This window comes from Piliocolobus tephrosceles, chromosome 21 (genome assembly GCF_002776525.5).
Source record: "Piliocolobus tephrosceles isolate RC106 chromosome 21, ASM277652v3, whole genome shotgun sequence".
Lineage (NCBI taxonomy): Eukaryota > Metazoa > Chordata > Mammalia > Primates > Cercopithecidae > Piliocolobus > Piliocolobus tephrosceles.
In genome coordinates, this window is record NC_045454.1 from 30,768,507 (window position 1) to 30,774,931 (window position 6,425).

Sequence of the window (6,425 nt, forward strand, 5' to 3'; positions counted from 1 at the left end):
CGATAGTTTACTCCTTTAACAGCATCAGTTTGGGGGAACGAGGCGGGTGGATCACCTGAGATCAGAAGTTCAAGACCAGCCTGGTCGACCTGGTGAAACCCCATCTCCACTAAAAATACAAAAATGAGTCGGGTGTGTTGGTGGGTGTCTGTAATCCCAGCTACTCAGGAGGCTGAGGCAGGAGAATCATTTGAACCCAGGAGGTGGAGGTTGCAGTGAGCCAAGATCGGGCCATTGCACTTCAGCCTGGGCAACAAGAGTGAAATGCCATCTCAAAAAACAAAACAAAACAAAAAAAACTAAACCTAATTTTAGTAAAACCTTATAAATAAATCGATCAAATTTGTCATTTTTGAACACTCTAGATTTTCACATATATTTAATAATCTGTTTGTTTGTTTGTTTGTTTGTTTGTTTGTTTGAGACAGAGTCACCCTCTGCCACCCAGGCTGGTGTGCAGTGGCGCAATCTCGGCTCACTGAAAGCTCCACCTCCCGGGAGCACCACTCCTGTCCCAGTCTGCCCAGAAGCTGGGATTACAGGCGCCTGCCACCACGCCTGGCTAATTTTTTTGGTTTTTTTAGTAGAAACAGGGTTTCACCATGTTGAGGCCAGGCTGGTCTCAAACTCCTGACCTCAGGCAATCCACCCACCTCGGCCTCCCAAAGTGCTGGAATTACAGGCTTGAGCCACGGCGCCCAGCTTTATAATCTGTTATAATTTTTTAACTTTTTCCATTTTATTTCATTAGACTATTTTTTAACTTGAAACAATCTTTAATTTGTTTGTTTTTTTTTTTTTTTTTTTTAGACAGATATTGCTCTGCCAGCCAGGCCAGAGTGCAATGGCATGATCTCAGCTCACTGCAACCTCAGCCTCCTGGGTTCAAGCGATTCTTCTGCCTCAGCCTCCCGAGTAGCTGGGATTCCAGGCGCCCACCACCACACCCAGCCAATTTAGTATGGTGGCCTGAACCTGCAGTACCAGCTATTCAGGGGCAGAAGTAGGAGGACTGCCTGAGCCCAGGAGGTTGTGGCTGCAGTGAGCCCTGATCAAGCCACTGCTCTCCATTCTGGGTGACAGAGTGAGACCACTTCTGGAAAAAAAAGCCAAAGCATATAAACTTCAACTTATGGGGTTTTGGGGGTTTTATTTTTGTCTTAAATTGTTATATTTCAGTAGTTTTGGGTACAGGTAGTATTTGGTTACATGGATAAGTTCTTTTGTGGTGATTTCTGAGATTTAGGTGCACCAATCACCCAAGCAGTGTGCACTGTATCCAATATGTAGTCTCTCATCCCTCACTCCCTCTCCCACCCTTCCCGCTGTGTGCCCAGAGTCCATTATATAATTCTTTTTCATTTTTAATATTTAATTTTTTTTTTTTTTTTGAGACGGAGTTTCGCTCTTGTTGCCCAGGCTGGAGTACAACGGCGCCATCTCGGCTCACCGCAACCTCCGCCTTCCAGGTTCTAGCGATTCTCCTGCCTCAGCCTTCCCGAGTAGCTGGGATTACAGGCATGCGCCACCATACCCGGCTAATTTTGTATTTTTAGTAGAAACAGGGTTTCTCCATGTTGGTCAGGCTGGTCTTGAACTCCTGACCTCAGGTGATAGCCTGCCTCGGCCTCCCAGAGTGCTGGGATTACAAGCGTGAGCCACCGCGCCTGGCCCCATTATATAATTTTTATGCCTTTGCATCTTCATAGCTTAGCTCCCACTCATAAGTGAGGACACACAATATTTGTGGTTTTATCCTTTCTTTCCTTTTCTTTTCTTTTCTTTTTTTTTTCCAGAGGGAGTTTGCTGTGATTACAGGCATGAGCCACCGTGCCCGGTCCATTTTTTGATGTTTTAATTATGGTCTTTTCTGTTTGTATGTTTGTTTTTGAGATGGAGTCTCGCTCTCTCGCCCAGACTGGAGTGCAGTGGTGCGATCTCGGCTCACTGCAACCTCCGCCTCCCGGGTTCAAGCGTTTCTCCAGCCTCAGCCTCGGGAGCAGGAGGGATTACAGTCATAAGCCATCACATCCTGCTAATTTTTGTATTTTTAGTAGAGGCGGGGTTTTACCATGTTGGCCAGGCTCCTCTGGAACTCCTGACCTCAGGTGATCCACCAGTCTTGGTCTCCCAAAGTGCTGGGATTACAGGCATCAGCCACCATGACCAGCCAATTATGGTCATTCTTGCAAGAGTAAGGTGGTATCACATTGTGCTTTTGATTTGCATTTCCCTGATCATTAATCATCAGTGATGTTCAGTATTTTTTGTTGTTGGCCATTTGTATATCTTCTTTTGAGAATTGTTTAAGTCCCATCTGTCTTTGTTTTTGTTGCATTTGCTTTGGGGTTCTTGGTCGTGCACTCTTTGCCCAAGTCAATGTCTAGAAGAGTTTTTCCAATGCTTTAGAATTCGGGTAGTTTCCGGTCTTAGATTAAAGTATTTGATCCATCTTCAGTTAATTTTTTTATAAGGTGAGAGATGAAGATCCTTTTTTTTTTTTTCTTTTTGAGATGGAGTCTTGCTCTGTTCCCAGGCTGGGGTGCAGTGGCATGATCTCGGCTCTGCCTCCCAGGTTCAAGCAATTCTCTGCCTCAGCCTCCCGAGTAGCGGGGATTACAGGCACCTGCCACCATACCCAGCTCAATTTTTTTGTATTTTTAGTAGAGATGGGGTTCCACCATCTTGGCCAGGCTGGTCTTGAACTCCTGACCTCGTGATCCACCCACCTCAACCTCCCTAAGGGCTGGGATAACAGGTATGACCCTCTGTGCCCAGCCGAAGACCCAGTTTTATTCTTCAATATGTGGCTTCCCAAGTATGCCAGCACCATTTATTAAATAGGGTGTTCTTTCCCCACTTTATATCTTTGTTTACTTTGTCAAAGATCAGTTGGCTGTATTTGGGTTTATTTCTGGTTTCGCTATTCTGTTTCATTGGTCTAAATGTCTATTTTTATACCCATGCAATGCTGTTTTGGTAACTATACCCTTGTAGTATAGTTTGAAGTCAGAAAATGTGATGCCTTCAGATTTTTTTGTGTATGTTTTTGGTTTTGTTTTGTTTTGTTTTGTTTTGTTTTGTTTTCTTGCTTTAACTATGGAGGCTCTCTTTTTATTTTATATAAATTTTAGGATTTTTTTTTTTTTTAGTTCTGTGAAGAATAATAATGCTATTTTGATGGAAATTACATTGAATTCGCAGATTGCTTTTGATAGGTTTATCATTGTTGCAGTAGGATTGCTACCTTTCCATAAGCATGAAATATGTTTCCATTTGTTTCCAATGTCTGTGATTTCTTTTAGCAACGTTTTGTAATTTTTCTTGTAGAGATCTTTCACCACCTTGGTTAGACATATTCCTAATTATTATTTTTTTTGCAGCTATTTTTAAATGAGTTGAGTTCTTAATTTAATTCCTAGTTTGGTCATTGTTAGTGTACACCAGTGCCACTAATCTGTGCACATTGATTTTGTATCCTGAAATTTTACTGAATTTATGTATCAAAAAGCTTTTTCTTTTGTTTTTGTTTTTGTTTTTTTTTTCTTTTGAGACCAGGTCTTACTCTGTCACCCAGGCTGGAGTGCAGTAGCATGATATCAGCTCACTGCAACCTCTGCCTCCTGGGTTCAAGTGATTCTCCTGTCTCAGCCTCCCTAGTAGCTGGGATTACAGCCACTTGCCACCGCACCTGGCTAATTTTTGTATTCTTGGTAGAGACAGGGTTTTACCACGTTGGCCAGGCTGGTCTTGGACTCCTGACCTCAGGTGATCCACCTGCCTCCACCTCCCAAATTGCTGGGATTACAGGCTTGACCCGCTGCACCCAGCCCTAAAAGCTTTTTAGATGAGTGTTTAGGGTTTCCCAGCTATACAATTATATTGATAATTGTATATGATGACAATTATATATATATATATATAAAATGACAATTATATATATATATATAATGACAATTATATTGATTACATTGATAAGCAGTGACAATTTGACTTCCTCTTTACCAATTTAGATGCTGTTTATTTTTTGCTTTACTCTAATTGCTCTGGCTAAGACTTCCATTACTATGTTGAATAGAAGTGGTGAGAGTGGGCATTATTGTCTTGTTGTGTTCTCAGAAAAAATCCTTCCAACTTTTTCCCGTTCAGTGTAATGTTGGCTGTTTATCATAGATAGTTTTTTTTTTTTTTTTTCATACGGAGTCTTGCTCTGTCGCCCAGGCTGGAATGCAATGGCACAATCTCCGCTCACTGCAATTTCCACCTCCAGGACTCAGCCTCCCCAGTAGCTGGGACCACAGGCACCCACCATCATTCCTGGGTAATTTTTGTATTTTTGTACAGATGAGGTTTCACCATGTTGACCAGACTGATCTCAAACTCCTGGCCTCAGGTGATCTGCCCACCTCTGCCTCCCAAAGTACTGGAATTACAGGCGTGAGTCACGGCACCCGGCCTGTCATAGATGGCTTTTATGAATTTACAATATGTTCCCTCTATCCCAATTTTGCTGAGGATTTTAATCATAAAGGGATGCTGGATTTTGCCAAATGATTTTTCTGTGTATTTTGAGATAATCATATAATTTTTGGTTTTAATTCTGTTTATTTGGTGGATAACATGTATTGACTTACCTATGTGAAATCATCTCTGCATCCCTAGCAGACTGACTTCAAGTGATCCACCCACCTCATCCTACCAAAGTGCTAGGATTACAGACTTGAGCCACTGCACCCAACAGCAATTTTTTATTACTAGTTTAATCTTGCTACTTGTTATTGGTCTGTTCAGAGTTTTTATTTCTTCATGGTTTAATTTAGGAGGGTTGTATATTTCCAGGAATTTATGGAACTCCTCTAGGTTTTCTAGTTTGAGCTGTTATGCCCAGACAGTTTATTCCCCGAAGAAGACCACCAGAGTCCAGAGTCAAAGCCAAGCGGCAAGGATCTTTACTGCGAGTTCGAACTTGGTCCCTCCGCTTCACAGCTTACAAGAGGGCCCCGAACAATGCGTGCACTTGCTTTTTATAGCCCGATGTAAACAGGACTTGTGAGGTTACAGAGGAACAAGGCATTTCTCTAGGTTACAGCATTACAGTTGGTTAACATTTTAAGTTATACATTTAGCAATTTTCTATTGGTTCCCGTGCTTTCAGTAAAACCACAAATGGCTGTATCTTTATCGGGGATTTTCCAGGTGGTGTTTTTCTAAAGTTGAGATATATGGTAATCTCTGAGTTGAGAAATGTGTTTTTACTGGGCTCACGAAGTTGAGAGATATACGGTGGGACGTGTTTGTACTGGGCTCAGGAAGTTGAGAGATATATGGTGATTTTGTTGAAAAGAAAGGGAAATGTGGAGAAAAGAAAGGTCAGCCTGTTACTGTGTTCTTATAGATAGAAGTAAGTTTAAGAGACTCCATTTGGCTCTGTATTTGAGATGCTGTTAATCTGTGACTCTACCCTCAATCTTGTCCTTGCTAGAGACATGGATGTGGTAATTAAGGTTTAAAGGATTTTGGGCTGTAAGGAATGTGCTTTGTTAGGTGAAGGGGTGGCCTGCCCCTCCACACCTGTGGGTGCTTCTCGTTAGGTGGGACGAGAGACTTGAGAAAAGGAAATAATACACAGAGACAAAGTATAGAGAAAGAAAAGTGGGACCCAGAGGACCAGTGCTGTGTTTTCAGAGGACCCACACTGGCACCGGCCTCTGAGTTCCCTTAGTATTTATTGATAATTATCTTTACCATCTAAACGATAGGGGAGTAGCTAGAAAATAGGATCATTGTAGGGAGGAAATCAGCAGTAAGACATAAGAACAAAAATCCTTGTAACATGAGTAAGTTTAAAGGAAAATGCTGTGCCTTGAGATGCATATGCAAACATCTCCATAAACCTTTTAGCAGTATTGCTCCAGCAAGCCCCACCTTATTCCTAAAGGCGGTTTCTCCTTACTCAGTAAACAAGGCACACAATGGGTTTTACACCGAGATGTTACATTGCCCAGGGACGGGCAGGATTTTTAACCATCAAGCCTCTTTCAGGTACTTGTTTAACAAAGACACATCCTGCACAGCCCAATATCCTTTTAACCTTAAATCACCTTCGCACATGTCTCTTGCAAGGACAAAGTTGGGGGTAGGGTCACAGATTAACAGCATTTCAAATACAGAACTAAATGGAGTCTCTTATGTCTACTTCCTTCTATATAGACACATTAACACGCTGATCTCTTTCTTTTCCCCACAGTTAGGCAAATGCTTAAAGCCTGCTTGTGGTTGAAGGTCAGTACCATTCTCCTAAATCTCAGCAAAAGAAAAACATCTGTCTCCCGCCCATCCCTGGGCAAATGGAACATCTCCGGGCATCTGTATGTCTTACTGCTGATTCACTCCCTCATCTTCTGAGCAACAAATACCGAGGGAAC